General features: G+C 37.4%; 1 protein-coding gene across 1 annotated transcript in view; it reads right to left on the bottom strand.

Annotated features, from left to right (window-relative positions):
• The window catches only part of LOC136835818 (cytokine receptor-like), a 191,670-nt gene extending 177,875 nt beyond the window's left edge, over positions 1 to 13,795 (bottom strand). Inside the window, 1 exon segment of the mRNA XM_067099671.1 lies at positions 13,738 to 13,795. The gene's annotated coding sequence lies outside the window, so the exon portion shown is untranslated.
• Positions 13,796 to 16,593: the final 2,798 nt, after the last annotated feature.

Raw genomic sequence — 16,593 nt, 5'->3', positions numbered from 1 at the left:
TAAATGTTTATTCGACTATCTTCAAATATTCTACAAATATACAGTTAAATAATGACCGAAATCTGGCTGGGTGTAGTCATCAGTCCATCACAAAATAAAAGGAAGCGTAACAAATATACTTGACATGGTGTGGAAATAAATAGAAATTAGAAAACTGTAAATCTAGCAAACAACACTTCTATCGCTGTTCTTGTGAGGAATGCCATAAGTATTCAATAAAAATAACCAGAACTTGGATATTTGATGTGCACGTCTCTCTCTCTCTCTCATATATATATACACATACATATATATATATATATATATATATATATATATATATATATATAATTATAAATAAATTTTTCCCATACTTATTTTTCTCAGGAAGTTTGCAGACATGTGTATACTATATAGTCTCACGCATTCTTTTTGATTCCCACCTGCCGCTGGTACCCATTAATAGTCGGGTCGACAGGTGGTGTCAGGCCGGGTGGGAACCATGGTTGTAATGTTGAGAGCTCAGCTGCCACTGAGTCACGCCAGTCCGACTACCAGAACAGCAACAAACACGCGCACACACACATTATATATATGTATGTATGTATGTATATACGCGCCATATATATATAATATATATATATATATATATATATATATATATATATATATATATATAGCTATATTCACACTTCTTGTGAATTTGTACTATAACTTGCTGAAAAACATTTACCTGAAATAAACAATGGAGCTTACAAAATTTCATCGAAGATCGTATACAACTTACAAAGAGGAATTAATCAGTTCGTGCTATAATGAAAAAAATACCCCCTATATAGGCAATGTATTTTTACCTAGCTCTCTTATAAATAGTTTGAGCTATGAACATTTAAGAGCAAAATCGAATATAAGCGTTATGCCCGCATGTGTGTGTTTGTGTTTGTATGGAAAGAACTAAAAAAAGAGTGAGCCTATTTTCCACGAGGATCCCAGCCCGAGAAGCGAAGAGGAGCAGACAATGACTCCTTCATCAACGATCCAATTGACAAATGTCGACACGCATTTAGCCAAACAGAGCCATCTGTGATGGCTCCATTATACAATAAATATCCGTTGCATTATTCACATTTTAACAATTCGGTGACGTCAGAATCTTGTGCAATAATACGCCTTCAAAGGGCGCCAGCCAGTGTGACCTGAGAGTCAGACGGTGCTCGCTCTCTCTCTCTCTCTGTTGTCGTTTGTTTTGGGCCAGACCCGGATGCTGCATCCATCTAGAGCTTCTTTTTTTTTCAGTTTTGTTTTTTGAGTCTGCCAATGTTATTTGGGTACACCAATGAATCATGCCGTTACCAAATAACGACGTGCGAACTTCCTGGAATCGTCCGATTCTATCCAGGGGCATTTTTGATTTCTTCTCTATCACCCAGCGTGTCTAGTCGACGACAGTCTAGCAGAGAGAGAGAGAGAGAGAGAGAGAGAGACTGTAGGTGCCAAGGGAAAGTGATTGTGGTGGAATCCCGACCTTATGATTGGAGAAGAGCAGAATAAGTAGATTAACCTTAACTCGACTGAAGTCCATTTTTTTTCGTGCATAGGCGCTCTGGTATGAAAATTTCACTGCAATAACATGTCAAACAAAACTAATGAAGGAGACGAATTTAATATCTTCGTAATTTAAAGGTCATATCATACCAAAGAAGCTAAAGTAACAGAAATGACAAAAATATAATAGAGAAATCACTCAGATACGATATTACTTGATATCTACCTAATTTAATGGATTACTTCATATCAAAGAAGCTTAGAAAGAAAAATTACATAAAAACAAAAAGAAGAGAAATCGAAAAGATAGGATATTACTAAAAAATGCAACTTGCTGGGGCCTCAACACTAGTTACTAGTAAGGGTTTAATAAAATGGCCTGGCACTAAACAGCATGCTACAGTCAACTACGTTAGTTCGCGTGCCATGAGGAAGTTTTCTTTTTCGAACAAAATATCTAATGACAGAAAACAACTGCATCAACGTCTGCTAATAGGATAAAGTAGATATCTGTTTAGTTCATTTGTGATTCCGGAAAGTTATTATAAAGGAGATCCGGTTTTATTATCAACTTAATTAGCGATTGGTAGAGGTAATTAAAAGTTCGACTTCTTAGAATATGAATCGCAGCAATATTTGTCGATGATGACAAGACAACGTCAGTATACGCACCCACACACACACACACACATATACATAGCAGCATATAAGTATAGATAATTCGAGACACAGACAAACTCGCAAACAAACGTAAGTTATTCATCAAACTAGAACGTCAGTGGTAGTTCCTCATACCTAAAAAGCTCCAATGAACTTTTTAGTAAATACCCATAATCGTAAGATGTCATAGGTAAATGTGACAAATATAGTAGAAAACTCTACAGTGTTTATAAACAAAATAAGGAACAAGGAGTACTGCAGACGAGAGAGAACAGAGAGAGAGAGAGAGATACATGAGTTTACAGTTTTCAATTGACGGTTGGCCGTGGGAACACAAAATGCTTCCGTGAACAATTAACCAGCGGCTGATAGCTTTTCATGCGTAATTTTGTAAGCATGTGTTAAAAAGTAAGAACCTGACCTTCCGCAACAAATTATAACATGAAAACAAGAAAATAAAATTTCATTTCGAAGTACTTATGATGCATCATGAGTTACACTACCGTGGTTACCCTTGAGGTTCCTATAATCTTCCTACTCTTCTGTATGAACAGCAGACTAACGGAGCTTCTACTGCAATTTACCAAACTCTCTTTCTCGGGACTGGCCTGGATTTGTGCATTTAGTTACCCACAAAAAAAGGACCGCCCTCTACCTACACAGCGACGACAGAAAACACTGAAAGCAACGAAAAAAAAAAAACAAAAAAAAATCGAAGAACTAACAGTAATAAAAAAAAACAGGTGACATAGAATACTTCATAAGCAATCTCAAAGCGGCTATAAGAATCCTTTGCAAAATTAAGTTCAGAAACAAGAGCTCATACTATCAATGAACACACTGTCTTTTGTAATGCCCAGGTGACGATGGTCAACCTATGCCTAAAAATAAACGGGACCAAATTAGAAAGAAAAATGGGGTCTTTCCGCAAAATGACCATGCCTAAACATCCGACAGGTCCTCTGAACACGTGCACTGTAGCTCTCCTTGACCTGGCAATCTGACCGATATCACTATGCCAGCTTTGGTATGTCGTGTCCCATATAACGTCAATGTAGCGGTTACAATAAGTTAAAAATTATAAAAAAATCACACTGTTATTCGGAGTTATTACAATGCTTACACATCCAGAATACGATATTCAACGGCGTGATGGTCAAAAACCAATCCCGAGTTAGGCTAATCCTTCCCTAAATAAAACAAAATAAAAAAAGGAGATAATCAAAACACCACATTGGAAGTAATGACTGAAAGGCGAGTCTAGCAGGAGCATCACTCTGAGATTGAAAAGAGAATCTATTAGATATATCAGCACCCGGGTATCACATGACCAAAGGGAAGGTGAAAAAAAAAAAGAGGAAAGATGAAGAAATAAGATCGGCTTAAGGCCTGGTGATGTTCTTGCGGCGGTCTGTTCTCATCTGCAGCCTCATGAATACATTTAACAAACTGCATTTCATAATATTCTTCTGAAACGGGTTATAATGACGTAATGACGAGTACTTGGAAACTGATTCCTTAATTAAACAGGTTATGCAGAGTAATTTGGCGTTACGATGACAAAGTCATCGGCGATGTTTACATAATATAACTGACTTCCTAAGACTTTATGTAAATAAGTAAAAAAAAGAGACTGGTTTACAAGGGTTATACAGTACTTTCAATGCTATTAGTTTCTGTCAAGACTGGATTGTCATACTGTGCATGTGCGTGTGACAGGAACACCCGGTAGAAAGTACTTCCAATTACTAAGGTCAACTGCAACAGCGTTGTTTGAGTCTCAGGCAGTTTTACTAGTCAACTGGGTTCCCGGATGGGCCCAAGCAATTAAAAAAAAAAAAAAAAAAAAAAAAAGAACTAGTTTTATCTCAACGACTATTTTTGGCCATGATAAGAAAATAACAAAAGAAATTTGTCACTTGATTTCACAAAGATCGAGAAATAAGAAAAGAAAACAAGGAGGATAACTTCCTCAAAATATAAATAAACAATTCATCCTCACAGTAAACAGTACCGGGAGACCAACTCACCCAGAAGAGTTGAAAATTTGGGCAGTACCGGTAACTGAGAGAATAGAATATGGAATTTAGGCCAAAGGCCAAGCGCTGGAACCTGTGAGGTCATTCAGCGCTGAAACGGAATTGACAGTAAAGAGGTTTATTGATTGACTGATTCATAGATTTTAGGCATACATGCCAAGCAACGGGACAACTAGCCTAAGGCCATTCAGCGCTGAAACGTAAACTGACAGTGAAAAGGTCTGAAAGGCGTAACAAGAGGAAAACCTCGCAGTTGCACTATGAATCAACTGTTAGGAGAGGGTGGACAGTAAGATGGAAGAAAGAAAGTATGAACGGAGGACAGTAAAACAAGATGCAAGAAAGAGAATAAGCATCGAAGCACAGTAATAGGAATGAAAGGGCTTGCAGCTAGGGGCCGAATGGACGCTGCAAAGAACCTGAAGTAATGCCTACGGCGCACCGCGTGAGGTGCACTGATGGCGCAACCCTCCCAAGGGGCTTCTCCACTACAGTATCTGGCTATGGTAACTCATAAAACATGGCTGTGTAACTGCGTCTGACAGGTTTACCACAAGACTTTTGTTTAGTGTTCAGGCGAATAAATGCAGCGGCAGATCTCAAGTGATCTCAGATGAAGAACTGATTAAATAAGGGATCATTCACAAATTCTTATTGTTTGCAATTGCTATTACTAATGCCCCGACTCCTAGTAAAATTATATGGCATGTTTAAAAGCATCCTACGAATATTTAAAACTCCCTCTTTCTAAATCCTTAATTAAATAACAGAGCAAAAGGTAATCTAGTGCGTAAATCTATGAAAACTATAAACTGACATTATTTGCAATTAAATAATTTAAGTTTTATTTGTCTCAATAAAAAAATAAACGAAAATCGAAGACAGCACTGACAAAACAGCGATGAAAGAAATCAAGGAAAAATGCAGTTTAAAAGATATGACAAAACCATTTGTTTTTATCCAGTTTTTTCCTCAGTGTCAATATAGATGCAGAGCACATGTGCTGGAACAAAACCATAAAATAACTAAAAATAAAGCCGTGTTGAATATAAACCAGCAATAAAACAAACAGACATACTATCACACCCAGGCCGTTTGCGTGGCAATGTACAGTAACCGTAAATCAAAATGTATTATTTATGCAGCTAAATTGTCCGTAACCAATACATGCACTGGACTGTGCGTTTGACATCTTTGAAGCGGCACTGGAACACTTTCGCATCGGTCGTGTTTTTCATAGCAGTAAAAATGAATCAACTTGGCAAAAGTGTCAATGAGGAAAAGATGCCTTGCCCGTTAGTGACCCCCATCAAGATTTTGAAACTTACTTTTCGTCGAAATTCATAACGTTCCAGCCATGCTACCGAGATATTTATTTGCCGAATAATTCATGCACACTGATTCATGACAATTGAATAGTTATTCTATGCAAACTGAAATAGAAAAAACTCAATCAGTACCTGCTGCTATATCATTGGGCATTTTATGAGTTGTTTTTTTCATATAAACAATATGCATTAGGAACACAAATAATTTATTTTAATAAAGCAAGAAATGGGTGTTAATGGATCTACTCAATCTTCTTGGCTAAGATAAATGTATATGTTTTTATCCAATTTAACATATAAGCAGTATTTGGTCATGATCGACTTTTAATGAAGCATAATTATCATAAATGTATTAGTTCAAATGTACATTTCCTTCAAATTCAAACTCGCATTTTGTTGTTGCGAATAATCGGTTATGATGAAGACAATTAATTTTCCCTATATGAATAAGGAATCTTATTTATTCAACTGGTATTAAAATAAAAATAAAATAGATATCTATAAATGGAAAACTGGATGATTTAATTTTGAGATCCCAAGTTAATAATAATAATAATAATAATAATAATAATAATAATAATAATAATAATAATAATTATTATTATTATTATTTTTATTATTATTATTCATGTGATCTTATACCTAAGCATTAATTCTAAAAGGTCATTACCTTAAATCTCATAAGTTGGATTCTAATGTTTCAAAGATCAATTCCATTGTAAAACTACTTGCATATTTTCAAAAGGAAAATAAATCAAATGACTGAATAGGCTAAATGAGCAACAAGCTATTAAAATATTTCACCTTTCCTTCCACTGTGGCATCATGCTATCTCTAAAATTAAAATTAGTATCACCTATTCCATCATCCACAGAAGATTTGAATGGAATTACCCAAAAATTTTAAGGCGGATCAAATGGAAGGCTGCGATGACTGAAGATAAAAAACCCTTTGTTTATTGTAAAATACCCGGTTGCACCATAGACCCCAGGCAAAAAGCAATAGGTCTACAATGATAGACCTAAGTACCAAAGCACCATGCAAAAGCTAAATCACAGAACAACAAGTACAAAATGCTCCGAAGTTTCTTCGGCGCGATCGAGTTTTCTGTACAATGTATAATGCTGTATGAAACTTTCAGCCACGAGCTGGCGGTGGCGGTGCAAGACGTACGATTATGGCTAACTTTAACCTTAAATCAAATCAAAACTACTGGAGCTAGAGGGCTGCAATTTGGAATGTTTGATGATTAGAGGGTGGATGATCAATTTGCAGCCCTCTAGCCTCAGTAGTTTTTGAGATCTGAGGGCGAACAGAAAAATAGCCACCTCAATAGTTTTCTTTTAAAGAAAACTAAAAAAAAAAAAACTAAACAAAACTAACAATTTAATAAAAGTATTAAAATACCCGCCAATCATTTACAAGAATTGATCGAGTCCTCCAAGAAATGGCGTGCTATGCTGCATAGGTATGGGTTCGGAACAGTCTTACATAGCTTTACTGGAAATCACTAAGTATTATTTCCGAGAAGAAATCGCACAAATGTAGTCGTAATTAACTGCAAAGACGCGGGTTCAAAGAATGCTTACCAGCTTGTATGGAAAGATCTAGAAAATTTCAGTAATGTTACAGCACTCTTTCTGGGAGTAAGAAATACTTTCATTGTAATAGAGGGTATACCACTGATTGCGCATTTCATTTGCAGGGCTTGAAATTGCGCTTGGAAGAGGGACTGTCAGAAATAAAAGCACGTTAATGCGACGAATAGAATACATAGAGAATTTAGGCCAAAGCGATGAAACGGCAACTGACAGTAAAAAGGTTTGAATGGTGTAACAGGTGGAAAACCTCTCAGTTAGATTACGAATCAATTGTCAGGAGAGGTGGAAAGTAATATGGAAAAACAAAAATTGAACGGAGGCACAGTACAAGGAATGAAAGGGGCTGCAGCCAGGGGCCGAAGGGACGCTGCAAAGAACCGTAAGTAATGCCTACAGCGCACCGCATGAGGTGCACTGACAGCACGATCCCCCATAAGGGGGTTATGCAATGGAGATGGGCGAAAGGAGAGAGAGCCAAATCACGGGATTTCCCCTTAACCTCATACGCTGACTGTGGCACCGAAAGGACGGACACTGGGAGATTCCTCCGGAGGGAGGGATCCTTTTCAGCTTTTCACTGTTTTTCTCACTGAAAAGGCCGACGGGGCGGAAGCCAAACGTCGATACTTATTCGAAGAATAATGAATAAAAGAGTCGGGCCCCTGAAAAATACAGTTATAGGTATCATAAAAAAAACTCGCGTGCAAATAATCACGTGATCCAAAATGCCCATACGTCTATGCTGTGTAATGTAACAAACACATACAAAATTACACCTTAACAATGAGACTACACTACAAAATAACTTTGACGATAAACATGATGAAATAAGCTGCCTTGTGCCCTTAACGAAGTATGCTTACGACCCCTTTCTCGCTCCTCTCTCTCTCTCTCTCTCTCATATATATATATATATATATATATATATATATATATATATATATATATATATATATATATATATAATATATATACATGTATATATATATGTATATATGACTATAACGAACAACATATGACAAAACATGTCTCATAAGGATATAACAGAAAGGAAAAAGAGTAGCAGCCTAAATAAATAAGTGAAAAGAAAGCCTTAATGATCACGTTCTTGCCAGTTGCAGGAAGTGGAAATCAAGATTTGTCGAGACCTTTTTACTAGTATTAAGGTCTGCCAGAGTTATATTTTTGGCATCATTATTTGTTTCTCTGAATGCTGTAAAAGGCTCTGGAAACCGAACAATTGTCATATTAATTACATCCATTCACTAATAAGTCGTTCCTCTTTTCGAATGACTGGCTTTTGAGGAAAACATGGGAAAAGATACTGAATCCCTGCGAAGTCGCAATGACTTTCCCCAGTATAAACAAAAATAGCATCCTTCCTGAAAACGGTTTCAAATACCTACATGGAAGCCTCATCATTCTTGCATTCGATTCCTGCTAGGTATAGTGCGCCATTTCATCCCCGTACACACTACTTGGGATCTTAGGCAAAATATCTAAAATATTTTACTGATCTGAGAATTTTCGTCTAAGACGTATTAAACCATTTCCCTTAATAAAATATGTACAACTCTGTTCTAATCCTTTTACAGATAAAAGAAATGGCCTCTCTCGCCATTAGAGACATTACTTTTTCTTCTCTATGTAGATACTGTCTTCTCTATATCGCCCTCTCATTCATGGAAGTGTCAAGTAACGAAATATATAGTGCCATTAGAAACATCAACTTTCACTTAAACTTTTAGTAAAAACAATATTTTTCTTTCGGGGGACCCCGTGAGTGAATACCTCTTCCAGCAATGAAAAAGGTCCGGACAATGTTTATTTTTGGCCATTTTTTTTCCTCGGCATTCCACTGTCCCTGCAAAAATGTCTTTACATAGCTTTATATTTCCAGCTCCAGTTGATGTGGAATTCTGGAAAGCTTTTCTCGCCTGGCATCATGGACCGGCACCACTATATCGAGCTGTCTCTACCGGCTTTTGTTGAACACTGATTGCTTTGTTAAGTTATCTGGTGTCGCTATTGCTGAATATCAGCAAAGACATTCTGCCAAGGCGCCACGCAGTATACCTGAATTTATCTTGAGTCTTTCTTTTCTGTATCTTTAAAATAATTTCAAGAACACCTGGGATATTTTTGGGTTAGCTGATGACATTGCCTGTGCATGTAAAATTTATTTGTTAACCACACTTTACTTGTTTGTTGTTCATTTACAAGCGTTCTCCTAGTTTTTTTTTTTTTTTTTTTTGTTACCTATGGGCATTCCATTCCATGGAAACTATGTGAAGTTTACGGCGTTTCTGCTTGTTCCAAAAGAACAGCAACTGAAGCTTCGTGGATTATTCAACACCATTACTTTATAGTAGCTACAAGTCTATTTCGGCTTTCCACTTTATTTCTGTTTCGTCTATTTCGGCTCTCCATTTTATTTCTGTTTCAGTGTGAATTTCCATCGGCAATTTCTCCCGTTGAAGGTGTACTGGCTCAAAACAAAGTTTACAAAACTGTTTCATTATGAGGTATATACTTTGTGTTGAGGGTTTCATCACTTGACCAGGGTGCAATAACGTTAACATTATCAAGAACAAAATCAATCGCGTTCCACTGACAATCAGACTATTCAATATTCTTTTGAGTTACAATTTTACGCTAGCATTCCAGTGAGGATTTCCTCACTACTATTTTATAAAAGAAGTCCTTCTAGAATTTACAATGTTTTATTTTGGCTTTCGAGGAAACGGCCCAACCCGCCCCCCCCCTCAAAAAAAATATATATATAACTACATCAATAAAGAGATTTAACGTATAAATTTTCCTATTCGCATCCCTCTTTCCCCTGAAAACCGACTGGGAACATACGCAGAAAAAAAAAAAAAGTTTGAACAGCATGACATCGGTAACTGAGAAAGTTAATGTTACCTGAAGTCTATTGCAATGCAGAAATATGCTGCGAGCGAAGACAAGGAAAAATGAACTTGGTGGGGGAGACGGGTGCAAAATAGAGATATATCTAATAATGAATTTATTCGCAAGCGATGTTAAAAAGAGTGAATAGATTTGTCAAAACACTGAGTGATGGGAGCCAGTTCCAGCGATTACTGTAAGGCCTAACATAAAAGGTCGGAAAGCTTAAAAAACTTATAGTTTTTGTGCAATTAACATTACACAATTACATAATAACATCATTCGATACACGGAAATTTAACTCAGCCTAGCAACGAAATGTCTTCAATCTATGTGTATGGACAATTTTGATTAAATTTTATCATAACCTCCTTGGCCTCATTACAGATAATCTACGTCCTTCCTTCAAGGGGTTTATATGTAAATTTATAAAAAAAATAATAACATTACTGAAATCTATTCCTAACTATCGAAGGCATCCTGTGAACGCAACTGAAAGAAAATTTGAAATACTGCATAAATCTATTGGGTGAAAGCAATTAGGGAGGCTCAGCAGGGCCAAGTTTGATTCCTCGGCATTGTACTGTGTACTTCGCAGTTAGTTGATTATGGTGAGCTGCAACCACGGTGGAAAAGGGCATGGCGGTAGCAACTTCATTCCAAAAGTCATGCAGAAACCAATAAGTGACACCATCCGGAATCATCACGTGATAGGCAATGCAATGGTTCTTTCCAGCCCACGCTCGCAGGAAACAAGAAAGAAATGAAAACACATGACAGCCTCTTTTTACCTTGGAAGAACCAACTGACCTAAACTCCCACTGGAAGGAAGGTTTCTTGCTGGGAAAATCCGAGAATCAAGAGCATTCCAAAGCTTGACAGCAAAAGGACCGTCCATACAATAAATGTGGGAGGAGGTGTCATGAAGGGTGTTACAAACCAGCCTGAGAGGAGGAGGAGGAGGAGGAGGAGGAGGAGGAGGAGGAGGAGGAGGAGGAGGAGGGATACTTCTAGAATCTACAATAAGTGACCGAAATGATGAATTCAGAAAACTGATAAAGAAGCCATCCAGTGGCAAGCAGAGGGAGAGAGAGATTCTGGCATGAGGTGAGGGCAGGGGCACAGATCAAACGAGCTGCGTTCAATATATTGTTGAATGACGCGTTAGCAAATATTTAATCTTGGAAAAACGAAAAATAATCACAAATAAATTCCTTTCTATGAAGAATATATTTTTCCGTATGAAGTAAACAAGGGCGTATATAACACTGAAATATTAAGACACAAGAGTTATCCAGACCTCGTCAAAGTTTCCTCTCGGTAACAACACCGAATAATAAATGAAAGGAAGATGAAAATTTAAAGATAAAGTTCTGACCTTAAGGAATTTTTAATGAGTGCAGGAAACAAACATACTGAAAGCTGGTGAAATGGAGTGGAGTTAAATAATCCTCCGAGTTTTTTAATGGCAGATGAGATCAGATACAACTGACCTTCGATGCAACTGAGCAAACACAAAGGCCACTGGATACCATAACCAAAATTTGACTTTTGAGAAATACCGGTAGTTGAAACACTTCTAATCCGATTTTTTTTTATGATTTAATAATAACCTATCAGTACATACTGTCGGTTTATAAGGAGCGTTCAGCTTCGTTACCAAAGTGACTGGTTATGTTTATGGTCTTCAGGGGCACAAGCAATAAAACCACTGTCATATTTTCACTAGTCTCATCTGCCAGAGTCCACTCTTGGGAATGATAGAAAGGCAGTTTATTCAACATCATGAAAATAAGTAGAAACTGCTAAGACCATGCGATTAAAGACCTACCGCCACGACAATAAAATGACTATGAATGTAAGTTTAGTCATCTCCGTAACAATAAGCAACTAGCTAATATGCCGACAATATTCCCAACTTCAAAGCAATATAATTTCCAAATTGTCACGTTGAACTTACATCAAAAGGAATTTAGATTAGAAAAGCATAATCATCACGAATTTCAATCACGCAGGTATATCTCTAGGGCAGAGAAAGGCTGTCATGGGGTCATTAGTTATTCAGACAAGCCCAGTACTATGGCAGGCTGAATAATTTTCTTTAAACTACATGGAGCAAAGGTGGATGAAGAAGGCAACTACAACAGTGGAGAATGAGCAAAAGAAAAATCAGACTTCGTTCAAAATATCTAATTTTCTTATAACGCTAACTCGAGCGGAATCGAAATGTGCGTCACTATAGTTGTCATGCGCAGAGACACCGTATGTAGATGAAGACAAACCAAGTCCTCTTACGGGCATCATATTTCTCATGTATGTGAATCGTAATGATTCTTTTTAATTCAATTATTTTTAATATTAATGGTTATTCACCATTTTATCGCTTCAATGCAAGATCGGTAGTCATGTACAATTTTTCCAAACATATATAGGACAGACTTTGAGATCTTGGTGCAGGTGGTTGGGAATTGACAAAAAGAGAGAGAGAGAGAGAGAGAGAGAGAGAGAGAGAGAGAGAGAGAGAGAGGCTGTCGGGTGTCTAAAACTGACAAATGCACAAATCTTTCAAATGTGACAATCGAGCCTTAGTTTTACAAAATGACTACAATGGTATTTTCATTTCCTTCTGCAACTGGTAACTTGATGTCTAGTGAACATTACCCAGATTTGCATTTTATGAATATATGATGGCGCAGATCACTTAACCGTTATGTAACCAATAATTGCAACCGTAACACCTCTGCTTTCAATGGAATACGTTTGTCCAGCCATAAAGCACAGCAGGAAAAAAAAAATATGGAGACGATACAAAACGCCCACGCACCAGTAGCAGAGCATTACCAGATACCATCATTAGCTGATCCCTGCCGGCTGACATCTACATGTTTGTGAATCAGCGAGAGAGAGAGAGAGAGAGAGAGAGAGAGAGAGAGAGAGAGAGAGAGAGATTACGAATAAACAAAATAAGGTTAGACCTACCTACATGAACCCAAAGGGGAGAGAAGATTGAAATTTATCTTGATATAGGACCGGGAATACTGTAAAGCATATATATGTATATGTATATATATACATATAATATATATATATATATGTATATAATATATGAGAGAGAGAGAGAGAGAGAGAGAGAGAGAGAGAGAGAGAGAGAGAGAGAGAGAGAGAGACTTTTCTTATCACGAGCAGACTAAAATAGTTCTTTCCAAGAAATCTGGATGGGTCGGAGCAACTTCATATCCCTGGCACTGGTCCTGCAAGAGAGTCACTTTTTATGGAGAAGCACCTTCTTCCAGCCCGCCGTTCTCCGGCACGATTTTCATTTGATTAAAATTTGCTGGAATACACCACATGGAAGACACTTCATTGTAGCAATTAGGCACTGGAAGATACATCATAAAGAGGGAGGGTTCCCAGACCCACGTAAGTAAGTATTCTCTCTCTCTCTCCACTGCACTACGCACAACTTGAGGGCTCGTGGGGACCCCGACGACAACGGTGAAGCAACCTTCTCGATATGGTGATCACTTCACTCACACTTATTGTCTACTTAAACTCCTCCGTGGTTCATCTTTACACTATTCCGTTGACAGTCAGCGCTTGAAAATTCATTTCTTAGTATTGTATGATTATTCTTCCCTAAACTAACACTTTAGATAAGGACGGCCGGAGACTCACTTTTGGAGGGAATCTCCCCTTAACAACTGTTCGCGAGCCACTGCTGAGCCAGCGAGCCAGCCGACCTCCAGTGCTGGGGCTGCCATTTCAACATGCGAGTTGCCAGACAGCGTTATAAGTGCCTTTAACACCATGGATAACATTTTCCATATAAAACTTTTGGAAGAAACTTTGGTTCCAGTTCTTTTTGAAATTAAGAGATGGATGATGACGATAATTAAAGAAAATTCCCCTCGTACCGAAAAGCCTTCTTATCACCGTTGAGATACGAAGCAGTTGAGTGGGATTCCGGTTATACAACTTTCTTGCGATTACCAACCTAATGGAGGCTTCATTTGTAAACCGTTGGCTTAGAGCTATGCAATTCTTAGACAAAGAATTTTTATCAAAACAAATGTAAAAATCGTCGCTTCCCTACATACGTATTCTATAATCACAAAGATTATTAGCTAACAGTTGCACAAACATCGAGGCGTCACCATGAAAAACATTGCAGGAGGTAATTTCGCATTGCAACTGTCTGCAGAAAAACCACAAATGAAACAGAAGAGGTTAGTAATATCAGCATCTCTTGGAAAGGTTTTCTTACCCTGACCTCAAGTTTAAAAATGTTGTTTCAGGCACACAAAGTCATAAAACAAATCTGAATCAGGATAACCTCGGTCAAATTAATGGAATGACCCTCGGTCAAATTAATGGAATGACGCATATGAAGTTTTTGTTTTGCTGCTTAAGCAAAGCTGAAACCAATCACGCATTCTAGAACTAACATCAATTAGCAGATAGCACTACATGCAATGCAGAAAGTTTACACATACTGTAAAAACAATGATCTGTTTTTGTTGGCAAACAATCACTACAACATAATATCAAACTAATTCGAAAAAAATTTCAGGTGATGGAATATGTAATACTTTCTATCAGTTTTTAATGAATAGATAGATGTCAGAACAGTTAAACGCCATTTAACTTAAGAATAACATGTTGAATGCTATGTTATTCCACCGATGCATGTGAATGATGGTATGATTTTGTTGATCTGGCTTTGTGTTAATACTAAACGAACAAAAAAAAAGGAAGTTAGTATTTTTAAGGAAGACAAGCGCGCAATTATAAACAAGAATATTACACTACGTAAGAAGAAAAGAAAGGTTGATATTAACGCAATAAGGGGATCGGGATTTTCAAAATTGATGCGGATATTCCCATGTTTGAAAATTTCTTCTTAAAAGAGAACGATTAACGAAAAAGATTCATCAGGCATGTTGATATTCCCGTAATAAAGATCATACGGTGATAAAGAGCAAAGCAGTCAGTGCAAGGAATCTGGGTCATTTTTCACCCTTTTCGGATGACGTCAGAGGGAACGATCCTCGTAGGATGCAAAAGTTCATGGGGAACAACAGGAGCAGAAATGAGTTTTCTATATCTCGTTCTGGAAGGAATGGCTATGTATGGTTTTCTATGGGGGAGGCTGTCGGACGGGGATAATTACTGACTGCCAGACACAAACACATACACACACACAAACACACATATATGTATATGTGTGTGTGTGTATATATATATAAATATATATATATATATATATATATATATATATATATATATATATATATTATATATATATATATCTATACACACACACACACACACACACACACACATATATATATATATATATATATATATATATATAGAGAGAGAGAGAGAGAGAGAGAGAGAGAGAGAGAGAGAGAGAGAGAGAGAGAGAGAGAGAGAGCCAGTTTCCTTGTCATTAAACACAATGCGTAATCAACCAGAATGAAAAAAAATATAAATGTGTATATGGATTTCGGACACATCGAATCTCAAAACTGTTAGACTTCAAACACATTTGATCTCTACCTAGGCCGTGCTGGCATAAGGCCAGTGGATCTAGAACGAACGAACGATGCCTACCCAAGTGGGAAATGAAAATATCCAAATTCACGAAGTTAATGTCCGACAACAAACTTACTACTTTCACTTTTGACATATAGACAGAGTCTGTGTTTTTCTTTTATGTGTTAGTTAAGGATGTAACATTAGCCGCAATTAGCGATGAATCCCCAATTAAAGGAACCAATTACCAACAGAACCCGTAATTGCCGACTCGCCTGTGACGCATTAGCTGCGTGAAAGGTTTCGGACAAGGAGTTCATTCTTCCCCACGGATCCGCGCATTGCAGGTTAGATGAATTCGTGATTGTAATGCAAAGAACAACCTCAGAAACAACAGCAGCCACAAACCTCAATAGGAATAACGACAGTACCAACAACAACAAAAGCAGTAGCGAGAAGGAACGGGCAAAACTCCACGGAAATTTCCCCTACTTTTCAGTTACTTGTGGCAGGTAGCACCGCGAGATCAACTTGCCGGAACACAAATGTTACGCAACGCCCTAAATTCCAGATACAGTGAATTGCTTGTTTACAAAAGCACACTATATGTACGTATGAATGGGTATGATTCTGCACCCAAATAGTTCATCTGTCTCCTGCCTTTTCTGTCATGCTTTATCTACTTCTGTACCCTTCCCTGCAAAAATGGTAAGAATTACAAAGAGGAAAAGGACGTATGACATAATTCCACACCTTCATAAGTGTCTCAGATGACTAAACGGTATCCTCATTATCAGAAATCGACCTCTTTAATTATACCGTAACTTCGTGTGAAAGCAATTTCTATCCCCAAATATTAAGGTAATACCCATCCTCCTATCGCATAATGCAAAGACCTACATACACCTTTTCTTTGTATCGCAACCATGTAAATGTAGTTAAAGTTCAGTATATCTTAGTTTAAGTGTAGTTCTGGGCTAAAGCATCCTCTTC

Source organism: Macrobrachium rosenbergii, chromosome 55, assembly GCF_040412425.1.
Source record: "Macrobrachium rosenbergii isolate ZJJX-2024 chromosome 55, ASM4041242v1, whole genome shotgun sequence".
Lineage (NCBI taxonomy): Eukaryota > Metazoa > Arthropoda > Malacostraca > Decapoda > Palaemonidae > Macrobrachium > Macrobrachium rosenbergii.
This window is presented reverse-complemented; position numbering and strand designations above follow the sequence as displayed.